This window comes from Hevea brasiliensis, chromosome 14 (genome assembly GCF_030052815.1).
Source record: "Hevea brasiliensis isolate MT/VB/25A 57/8 chromosome 14, ASM3005281v1, whole genome shotgun sequence".
In the NCBI taxonomy this organism is placed as follows: Eukaryota; Viridiplantae; Streptophyta; class Magnoliopsida; order Malpighiales; family Euphorbiaceae; genus Hevea; species Hevea brasiliensis.
In genome coordinates, this window is record NC_079506.1 from 5,607,278 (window position 1) to 5,620,440 (window position 13,163).

A 13,163-nucleotide genomic window follows, 5' to 3' on the forward strand; every position below is an offset into this window, starting at 1 on the left:
AATATTTTGTTAAAAAAAAGATAAATGAAAAAATGGTTAATATTTCATTTTGTTTTCTAACTCTTTTTTCTAATTTATTGTAGACTTTTTTAGGAAATTTATTTTAGACGTAGACTTCCATTCAAATAGAAATTTTTAAATATTTAATATTTATAAAAAATAATAATTTTTTATCTATTTCAAGAAAAAAAATTATCTGTTTATCAAAACTTTTAGCCTTTTCTTTAATTTAATATTTTAGAATATATTTATATTACTTTCAAATTATAATAGAATTATGTTATAAAATAAATTTGAATCTGTTATTTTTTATTTTAATTTTAGAATTTTCTTATTTTATTTAAAATATATAAATTTTTAATAACTAAGTCATTCATTGTTATAATGCAAAATAAGTAGAAGAATTTTAAATTTATATAAACTATAAAATTAATTTAAATAATAAAAAATATAATTTTAAATAATATAAATAATGAAGGATATCATTGACAAAATTAATGTCTCTCCTTTTCCATTGATAGATTATAGATTAATTATATTTTTTATTTTTTTTACTTATTAATTTTTTATTTTAATTAATTACTTATTATAAAATTTTATATTAAATCTATATGAACTCCAAAATTAAAAATTTTAAATTTATATAAATACTAAAATTAATTTAAATAATAAAAATATAATTACAAATAATTTGAAAAATGAAAGATATTTTTAACAAAATTAATGTTCCTTTTTCATACATTTAGATACAATATAGATTTTATTATATGGCATTTTAGAGATGACTGCAACATAATTAAATTAAAATTTTCTGTTTACTTGCATATAATTCCAATATGACAGGCAAATAATTGTATTAAAGAAAGTAATTAGAGTTTTTCTTGATATATGTAAGCTGGCATGTGGATTTTTTTTTTTTTTTATGAAAAGACAAAAAATGAAGAAATAATTATTATTTACTTTTAACAAATTTAGTTCTTTTTTTCAGAAATATATTTGCTTTTCGTTCTTTTAGTTTTCCCTTTTCGTGGAGTTTTTTTTTCTTTTATAGAGTTGATTTTATTATATAGTTTATCTTTCTTTTTATTAATATTATTTTATATTTTATTGAAAATATATCAATTAATTTATAATTATTATTAATTAATTTTATTAAATAAATGAAATCTCTCAGACAATTATAGTGAGTATAATTAAGAGCTCCACCCAAAAAAACAGATTGAGACATGAAAACAATTCAGTGGCAAATTAAAAAAATCTTCCTGGCCGGCGAATCACCAACCTAAAAGAATCTTCCCCGTCAACTATCGAGTTATTTTATTTATTTTATTTTATTTTTTTAATTTTAAGTCTGCAGTTTTTGAGCGTTGGTCTCCTTTCCACATGTGAAAGTATAAAAATAATAAATTTATGACCCCATACATTTGTAGGGTACCACGTGTTTGGATTCATGGAAAAACATTCAATACATTCTGAATTACTCGAGGGAGAAAGTTATAAAATTAAATGGTATGATAGACACTTTGACAAGATATAATGATTTTAGAGTACTCATTATAGACTTGAAATTATTGCATAGAGATATTGATTTTTATAATCAACTGAATCTCTTTTTTCCTTAAATTTAAATACATAAGACATATGAATTTTGCTTGAAAAATTAAGTGTTACTACAATCGAAACATTTATTTGGTAGTTATTAACATAGGTTTTCAATGGCAAAGAAAAATCAAAGTAAACTTTAGAGTTATTAGTTAACTCAAGATGTTAATTTTCTTGATAGGCCAGGTTTCCCTTACCATCTTCATTAAACATTTTTAAAGAAATATAAAATTTGGCAGTTTCAATTCACATTTCTTAATATTATTTTCTTATTAATTACAATCTCGACGATGATTTCAATGCAACTAAGATAAAATTTATTGTTTTGTTCCTATATGACAAATAAATTGAGTTTTGGTCTTCTTAGTATGAAATAATTAATTGATAAGGTTATGTGAGCCGAGTTCAAAAGTCTTCGTCTCCTTTCACGCGTTAATGTATAAAAATAATAAAATTAATTAATTAATTAATTTTAATTTAATGATATTAAAATATTTTTAACATTGTAAATATTTAATTTTATTAAATTTTAGATTTTTAAATTGCAAGATAATATATAGAAGAAATAAAAATTTAACATTTTTATACAAAAGAAAAAAAAAATCCATTATACAAAATAAAAAAAAAAAGAAGAGAGAGAGAGAGAGAGAGAGATAGACAAAAGAATGACCTGCCAGTGGATTTGACAACCTTTGCATTTGTTCACCACTTCCCAATTTATCAGAATTTCAGGGATGCAAACACTGTAACCCTGTGATTCTTCATTCTTGATGAGCCATTGTATAAATGAAGAAAGTGAAAGACCAGTCAAAATCATTCAGAATTCACATCCATTATCATGTCATTCGTCAAGAACACAAGCCCCACAGAAATTTCCAACACAATTTTATCTTAAGCAAATAAATTCTCAATTATTAAAAAAGAAAAAAGATGAAAATGGGCACTCTGCATGGTTGATTGGTTGATTGATTATCATCGACAAATATAACTTATAATTTTTATGTAAATTTTTAATATTTAATGATAAATATAAAAAAATTAATAAAATTAATCTAATTAATAAAAATAAAAACTTTTCTTGTTTATTTAATAAACTCAACTCACTAGAGAACACAAATAATATTTTCGAATGAACCATATAAACTGATGTTAATATGAGAAAAAAAAAAAAAACTTAATCTTAATGAGAAAAATTGATCCGAAAATAATTTTAACTATATATATGTGTGAGGGAAGGTTTAGAAAATAATTAAAAAAAGCATATAGTAGAATGAATTGTTATCTTATATAGCATTAATATCTCCTTCCAAAAAATGTCAACGTTTCTTACAACCTTAATACTTATATGAAACATTTCACTTTGCAAGCTAATATACTAAATTTAATTTATAAAAATTATATTTATTAATATAATATACTGATATTAATTATCTTACAAAAAATTATTTATTACATAATATATTTTTTTTATTGTGAGATAATTAAACAAACAGGCTTAGAGATAGAACACGTTCCATATTAAAACTATGACAACATTATCAAGATGCACTAAATTATACAAGCCCTTGACACATAGAGATGACAATGAATAGTATACTACGAATGAATATCACCCTATTGGAACTTGAATCCAATTAATAATTTCAATACCTGAACCTGTCTCAAACCTGATTATTATTATTCAAAAAATTTGAACCATTTAATTTTACATATTTTAATTATTAATCTATATAAAAAATATTTTTTATTAATAAGTTATATTTTAAAAAATTAATAATTCTATAAATCATTAAACTCTATTTAATTAAAATATAATATATTAAAATTTATAAATATTATTATAAAAATTATTATTTATTTATTAATAAATAGCTTCAGATAACAGATATACAACATACAAAACTCAACTCTGACATGAGTGTTATTTCTCAAATCCAAACCCATCACAAACCCGATTACATACTATCCAAATTCGTCCTATTAAAACTTGGTTGGGTTGAACACCGGCAAATATTCAATTCATTACCATCCCTATCCACACACACATTTATAATTGATATGGAATCTCAAAGGATTAGCTCACTTGTCACTGAATCCGTACACAACTCAAGCACATTGACTCACCCCTCGATATGCATTAAATTTATAGAATATAAATTTAGTATTTATTCAATAGTATATAAATATTGTATTAACGTAATATATTAATATTAGTAAAAGAAATTTAATATTCTAATATTAATACATAAAATATTGTTACTTATATAATATAAATTTAATATTTATTAAATATTATATAAACAGTACATTGATTCGATCTTATTTAAACATTAAATTTTTAATTCTCTGTTTTTATCTGATTTTAGATCGAAACAAAATATGAAAACCTTGAAAATGAAAAAAGAATTGTGTCGTATGTAACTCTAGGTCAGTACTCAATTTTACAATTTTATTCATCTTGCTTTGTGGCTACTGATATTGTTGATTTCCCTATGTAATTGCCATCTTTCTCTTTGTGGGTGTTGTCTTTATATTTCTACAAAAATTTTTCTATTTATTTAGGATTACTGTTAATCAATTTTAAATGTGATCTTTTAAAAAACTAAAACGCTTGTAATTGAGGGAACTACTCAAAAAGAAACTGATGAGATAACAAAACAATTTAGGAGTCTTGTGAAAAGGGATCTTATGTGGCATTTTAAGAAATTTATTTTATTTTGTAAGATTAAATTATAATTTTTTTAATATTAATATATTACGTTTTGTAGATACCATGCGTAAAAAAGTAATCAGCAAAAAAACTAAAATCAACTCCTCTCCTCTCTTTTTCTTTTTCCTTTTTCTTTTCTCTTTCATATCTCTTCTTTTTGACAGCTATGGCTACCTCTATATCAATTTCCTTTTTCTTTTATTATTTTATGTTAGTATTTTTTTTTAACAATCGCTCAAATCTATATCGTTTTGGATCAAATATGTATCTATTTAAAGTAGATCTGAATTTTTCTCCTTAGATTTGTCTTTTAAAAATAGATTTGAAGTTCCCCTCATTATTATGATCCTATTTCTCCTCATTATTATGATTTTATTTTTCTCCTCTCAGAGAGATTTGTTTATTTATTTATTTTTTCAACATTTGAATGAGTTATTTAGCAATTCAAAATATAACATGAATCATTGATTTCTTTTGGTTTAAGACTCAAGTATGAGTAATGCAGCTTGTTCCTCTATTGACGTTTGGTGTTTTCTTTGTTCATTCAAAATCAAAAAGGACTTGTTACTATCCGGAAAGCTATTCTACTCTATCCAGATCATATATAAATAGAATATTTTAATTATTTATATTTATATTTTTTCTCTTATAAAAATACTATATTGTACTTATCTTATTATTCTTATTAAAAAAATGCCAAATTCATTCAGGCACAAATTGGCAATATTGACGAGTTAAGACAACATGCACCTACAAGACATGCTACTGCTATTACATAACTAATTCTAATTAAAATAATTACTCAATATACACAACTCCCATAGTTTAGCAATTTTTGACAAACTTGAATGTCGACAGCTAATCTTTACATGCAAGACTTGTTGGAAAAGTTTTTAGGTGACCATCCACTGTGCTCTTGGAAGCAAACACTTTTTGGCATTTTAATCATACATGCTTATATCCAATGGATGCCCTTGAACTATGGGCAGATATAGCAATATCATTATATGACTGCGTACAATTATTCCTTATATCTGTAACAGTTTCCAAGGAAACTAAAGCTAAGCAGAAAACAAAAGGTATATCAGCAGTAATACTTGTGCTACTGGGCCACTACTGGAGTACTGGTCATAAAGTGAATTGAGAGATTTCACATACATTAACCTATAATACATATGTTAAAAAAAATAAAAGTAATTCTTAGATGTAACAACTTATTCATTGTTTATCTTGATTTTATCCAGCCAGCAAAGACATATCACTTGACCTACCAGGGTAGAGGTTTAAGTCGGTCAATCTCACCTACCTAATGACTTTAAATAAATAAATAAATAAATAAATAAATATATATATATATATATATATATATATATATATATATATATATATATATATATATATATATATATATATATATATATATATACACACACACAAACACATATACTAGACAAGATTTTAAATGCCCACAAGGATATTATTTGGTAGAAAAAAAAAAAGCTTTATATTCCCTTAAATGCAGGACCTCTCGTACCTACCAATTACAAAACTTAAGACAACGTAGAATAGATTAATTATATCTATATTAACAATTTATTTTCTTGAATCTTATAGCGTAGGAAAGACTCAATACTAGCTTAGATTTTCCATTCATTTTGAAGAAGAAAAGAATAGTAAAAAAATTCATTTGAAATATGATAAAGTCATGAAATGAATATAAGGAAAAACTAATAATAAAATTATGGCTGAACATAATTTAAAGAAGAAAAGAAAATAAATGAAAAATTCTAAAATTTATCAAAGAAAGGATAAAGACAAAGAAGTCTTGAACTTATTTGTATAATTTGATATTATACATTATATTCTATTGGGGAGTGTATATTTATATATATAATATTAAATGGACAGATCAATATAGTTTTTTTATTAATTCCAGAAACCTAATCATGTAACTAAATTAATCATCTCATAACTCAAGAGTAAGTAATAAGCCAAAAGAAAAAAATGTAGCCTTGATTTTGTTCATTATGGTGGCTATGTGCTAGCTACCGCATGTAACAAGAGAGTTCAATAATTACTTCCTGACAAACATACATTTCTAAAATAAAATAAAATAAAAATTGAAATATTAGATGACCCCTCTCTTATGAGTGGAATGACAAATGACACTCTACACCAATACTACTTAGGTTCACTATTTTTTTACAAAACCTAAGTAAAGCTATGATACAAAGAAAGTGTCGCACAAATTGACATTTTAGTATTCATAGGCTCCTATTTTTCCATATTCTCAACTAACTCTTCATGTTTCAACTTATCCACGTGTTTATGAAAATTTTGAAAAGCTAGTAAATGAGGCATTTTAAAAACTACATAGACACAGATTTATGTAAAGAAAAAAAAATTCATGGAAAAGCAACATCATCGAAAATGAAATAATCAAAATTAGCAAAGGAACAAGGGCAAGACTCAAACTTACAAACAATTGTCTTTCAAGTGCATATATACTTACCACATGGGTAGCAACACTATAGAAATTCCCCACTGGAAGCTTCTAAAGCTCAACCTGTTTGAGCAATTGAAAACTAAAGAATCAATTAATTGACTTTATAAAGAGAATCACTACAATGCTCAGTAATGCTTAGTCCAACAAACTTCCAGAAATACAACCTTCAATAAATAACTTAATATTTATTGGGCTAATGTACCTATTTTTAAAAATAAGAGAGACATACAGAGTTGCTCAAACTATATGGGAATTAAACTCATGAGCCATATTATGAAGTTGTGGAGCATCGACTAGAAGCGATCTTTATGCCTGGTCGTTCAACTATGGAAGCGATCTTTCTCATTAGAAGTTTGATGGAGAAATATAGAGATGTGAAGAAAGATCTACACATCGTTTTTATTGATTTGGAGAAGGCTTATGATAGTGTTCCAAGAGATGTTTTATGGAATGTGTTAGAACAAAAGAGGGTATCTATTAGGTACATACAAGTGTTGAAAGATATATATGAAGGAGCAACTACTATTGTACGCACAGTGGGAAGGGACACGAGATTTTTCGATCTCAATTGGATTACACCAAGGATCAGCTATAAGCCCTTACCTTTTTACATTAGTTTTAGATGAATTGACGAAACATATACAAGAGAGTATTCCTTGGTGCATGATGTTTGTGAATGATATTGTTCTGATAAATTAGACGCGAGAAGGAGTCAATAGAAAGCTAGAGCTTTGGAGAAGTACTCTAGAGTCAAAGGGCTTTAAGTTAAGTAGAACGAAGACAGAATACATGCATTGCAAGTTCAGTGAAGGCCAAACTAGTGATAGGGAAGGAGTTAGTCTGGATGGAGTGGTACTGTCCCAAAGTAATCACTTTAAATACTCGGCTCAATCCTTCAAGTATATGAGGGATGTGAGGAGGATGTTAGTCATAGGATTAAAGCCGGATGGTTGAAGTGGAGACGTGCCACGGGAGTTTTATGTGATCGCAAGATTTCCATTAAGTTGAAAGGAAAATTTTACCGTACAGCCATACGACCGGCTATGTTATATGGTAGTGAGTGTTAGGCACTGAAGAAGTCGTATGCATAGCTGTGAAACTGTGAAAAGGGTCGCGCTCGCACGGTTTAGGGGAGACGAAATTACAATTTGAAGGAGCTAAATTTCACTAACGGATTATTAATCCGTTTGTATTATAATGAAAAATGGGAAATTTACACTAGTCCCTCAGTTTTTATTAATATTACACTTTAATCTCTGTATTTTTAAAAATTAACATATTAGTCCTTGAGTTTTGTGAAAACGTGAGAAATGAAAGTCCTTTTAAAAATATAAATAATTTAGTTCCTGAATTTTTAATAATTAGAACAATTTAGTCCCTGAGTTTTTAACAATCAAAACAATTTAATACTTTCGTCAAGAGACTAAAGTGTTATAATTTTAATATTACAATGACTAAATTATTATATATATTAAAAATGAGTGGATTAAAGTGTTAATTTTTGAAAATATAAAGACTAAAATATAATATTGATCAAAACTGAGGAACTAAAGTGTTAATTTTTAAAAATTGAGAGATTAAAGTGTAATATTGATCAAAATTAGGAATGAAATTATAAAATTTCTGTGAAAAAAATTGTATTCTTATATTAAGATAATAATTTTACTAACGGAAAGCTAAATCCATCAGTATTTTCACAAATCGAATTTCAAACCGATTTAATTTTCGCTAGTGTATATATTGGAATTCAATGTTGGGATAAAAAATTACTTACGGAAATGTGTTTTTGTTAGTAAATTACAAACGGAAACAAATTGCTGATATCTTGTAGTCGTAGCGGAAACAGATGGCACGGCGTGCTGGCAAGGACCAAAGTGTTTTTTGCATTTTTAAGTGACGGAATTTTTCTATTTCGCCACTATGACTGAGGGAATGACTCCAGAATGACCCCCCACCCATAAATAGTTTTTTCTCCGACCCTTTTCTGGCATTTTGTGCTCTGTTCGACTTGGTACGGAAAAAAGTCCCCTCTAAATAGAGGGTCCATTAATGAAACGCTCTTTTCTTTTCATTATTAAGGTCTTTAATTAATTTTCTTGCATTCACACTAACCCTTTCTATTTTTTCTTTCACCATTAATTCACCATTGATAAACAGAAGAATGGTGCTGCGCAGAAAGAAAATTTGATGAATAGATGGAGGAAGAGAGAGGAATTTACCGACAAACATAAAGACAAAATAATGGTCCTAAAGTTTTTCCTTTTCTCTTTAACAAATCTGCTTTAGCTTAAAGTTGATAAAGAAACTGCTTTTAGGAGAAAAAAAGACTTGCATAATGAAAAAAAAGGGGCTCATCATCCCAATATTGAATTTTCTCACACAATAAACAAATTGATTAGTAATTATTTTTTATTAGATGAAGTCAATTTAAATGTATTATATTCAAATTAGATCATACAAATTAGCCCTTAATTATGTGGGTCATTTGAATTTAAGTTATTTCAAATTTTGAGTTCATTCAAACATAATTATGGAGTTGACAAAAAACTTAAACTATCCTAGCTAACTCATTCTATATATTCCCTTTTGCAACAGATTTATATTTGTTTTCAGTCTATTCTTATTGATAAATTGAGTTTTATCTCCTTGTTGTGAGGATTTGGTATTTTCTCAATTTGTTGCTTCATTGTTAGTAGTATGCCCTAGAACATATCATTTAGTATGTATCTTGTACTTATTTTATTAATAAAAGGCATTTTCACTTTTCCGTTTAGATAACATATTTATGTGTAATAGAAAATGTCCATTGATATTTTGTTAGAAATATTATTCTGGAGTTGTTAAGAATATGAGTAACAGTATTTCTAGTACAAAGTATCATAAATAGGTTCACAATTGAGGATACTTCACAATAAAGACACGACTTATCCAGAAATATTGTAATCTTATTTGTTCCCAAGTTATTTGTATGAGATGTAAATAAGATGAAATGGTGAGTCTCATGCCATATAACAAACATGATAGGCACTTATACATGATAAGTAGGCCGAACCAGTGACATTTATGACAAGCATATGAAGTTTACTATTGTCAATGTATTGTCATAAATCATATCAGTGCATATAATCTTTAGACCTGAGATAGCATAGTTATCTTGTATATAGGTGGTTTGAGTTTGATACTGCTTTCATACTTGTACTATGTATGGATATATGGGCATGTGTTAGCTCCTACTAGTTATATATGGAGGTAGAATCTATGCCTTGAGTGAACAAGTCATCAAATGAAAGGGCATATTGCATACTTTATGTTAGCATAATTACAGCAATTAGCATGATTATAGGAGATTTGTGTAGCATAATTACAGCAATTAGCATAATTATAGGATATTTGTGTAGCATAATTATAGCAATTATTATTCTTGTCCAAATTAGTTCATATTCTCATGTATAAATAGATGTAATATCTCTGTAAATGAGACACAGACAAATATACAATCCTTTCTTTCATTACTTGTATTCTTTCTTTTAACATGGTATCAGAGCCATAAAGCTTTTATTTCTAGTTCTTTTTGGGTCTCTCTGCTCTCTCTACAACCTGTTCTGGTTCATTCTTTCATACCTATTATTATACCATTTTTTTTTTCCTCATCTTGTTATCAATGGAGAAATCTGATATTTCAAAACCTATTGCAACAGTTCTGACTGGTTCCAACTATAATCTTTGGGTTCAAGGAATGAAAAGTTTTTTGATAGGTCGCAAGCTTTGGCGTATTGTTACCGGAGATATCACTGCGCCGACAAGAGAGAACGATGAAACTGATGCAAAATTTGCTGACCGTCTTGAGGATTGGGATAGTAAAAATCATCAGATCATCACCTGGTTTCGCAATACCTCTGTCTCGTCCATCCACATCCAGTTTGCTAATTATGACTCTGCCAAAGAAATCTGGGATTTTTTGGCTAATCGGTATCAGACCACTGGACTTGCCCACTATTATCAGTTGTGGACTACTCTTCATAATCTGAAACAAGAAGCAGGTCAATCTGTGAATGATTTTCTTGCCCAGGTCCAACCTATTTGGAATCAAATATCTCAAGCCAAAATCAGTGAAGATCATCTTCATCTCATTCAAGTTCTAATGGCTCTTCGCTCAGAATATGAGGCCGTTCGAGCATCCCTGCTACATCGAAATCCACTCCCATCATTGGAAACTGCTATTCAAGAGATTATTTTTGAAGAGACTCGTCTCGGTTTGGATAAAGCTCCTCAATTTGAAGCTGCTCTTGCAACTACTAGATCCTCACATCAGAAATCTGGCAATCAACTCTGTAAGAATTGTAATCAAATTGGTCATGCTTTTGCATATTGTCCTACTATAAAATGCAAATATTGTCATGGTTACGGTCATATTCTTGAACATTGTCCCACACGTCCTCCAAGACCAAAAGGAGGGCATTATAAATTCAAGAATGTCTCAAAGCCTGGATCTTCCTCTGTCACTGCTGTTGCTGCTACTGAGGGCTCTACTGCCATCACCATGAGTGATCTTGAGGCACTATTCAAACAGGTTATCTCTTCTAATTCTCCTGCTGCCATGTCTGCCACTCCGGGTAATTCTTATTGGCTTTTTGACTCTGCATGTTGTAATCATATGACCACTAATCTTAAATTCTTGTCTTACATAAAACCTGTATCTTCCTTACCACCAATCCATACTGCAAATGGTACTAAAATGAACATCACACATACTGGTCATGTGTCTACCTCAAATCTTCATCTCCCTGACACTTATTATATCCCTAATTTGGCACTCAATCTTATTTCTGTTGGTCAGTTGTGTGAAAAAGGACTAAATGTTATTTTTTCTCACCATGGTGTCAGTGCAGGATCCACAAGCGGGATGATTCTTGGGAAGGGTCGCAGAGTGGGTCGATTATTTGAGCTTACATCTTTACATCTTCCTCAGAGATTTGTGTCTGCAGCTACAATCCCTAATTCCTCCATTCACCAATGGCATCTTCGTCTTGGTCATGCTTCTACCAGTAAAATTCAACCTTTAATTTCTCGTGGATTATTAGGATCTACTAAGTTTGAGTCATTTAATTGTTTAAATTGTCAGCTTGCAAAACAACCTGCATTATCTTTTTCTCATAATAATACTACTTCAGACACTCCTTTTGGTTTAATTCATTCTGACATCTGGGGTCCTCCTATTTCTTCAGTAAATGGTTTTCGTTATTTTGTAATATTTATTGATGATTATTCTCGGTTTACTTGGATATATTTTTTGAAACATCGATCTGAGTTATCACAAATTTACATTACATTTGCAAAAATGATTAAAACTCAGTTCTCTTGTGACATTAAAATTCTCCGAACAGACAATGCCATGGAATATCGGGATTCTTCTTTACTTCAGTTTCTTAGTCAACAAGGCACCGTTGTTCAACGTTCTTGTCCTCACACCTCTCAACAGAATGGGCGAGCCGAACGCAAGCATCGCCATATTCTTGATTCTGTACGTACTCTTCTTCTTTCTGCCTCATGTCCAGAAAAATTTTGGGGAGAAGCAGCTCTTCATGCTGTTTATATTATTAATCGTCTTCCTACCTTGGTTCTTCATAATTTATCTCCTTTTGAAAAGTTGTTTGGACAACCTCCTGACTATTCCATCCTTAAACCTTTTGGATGTGTTTCTTTTGTTCTTTTACAACCTCATGAACATACCAAATTAGAACTCGTGCTCGTCTATGTTGTTTTCTTGGTTATGGCATTGAACACAAAGGGTATCGTTGTTGGGATCCTGTTTCTAATAAGTTACGCATCTCTCGTCATGTTACCTTTTGGGAAAATACTATGTTCTCTTCTCTTTCCAAATTTCATCACTCTGTCAATACTGACTCTCTATTTTTCACTGACTCCTCCAAAGAGCTGTTTCCAAGTCGGATCAGTGATTGTGATGTGCTCAATATTAGCCCAACTACACCTGCCCCTGTTGAATCGGCACCAGTTGTTGATCCAGTACCTGCACCTGCATCTCCTCCTAGCACTACTCTTCGTCGTTCTACCCGTGTAAGAGAAACTCCTCATTATCTTTCTGATTTTCACTGTTACTCTACTATTGCAACCCTTCATGAGCCTCGTTCTTATCGTGAGGCAAGTACTGACCCTCTTTGGCAGCAAGCTATGGTATTTAACTTCAGCTTTAGAAAACTCATACTTGGGATTTAGTTGATCTTCCACCAAACAAGACCCCTATTGGTTGCAAATGGATTTACAAAATCAAGACCCGTTCTGATGGAACTATTGAATGCTACAAAGCTCGCTTAGTAGCCAAAGGGT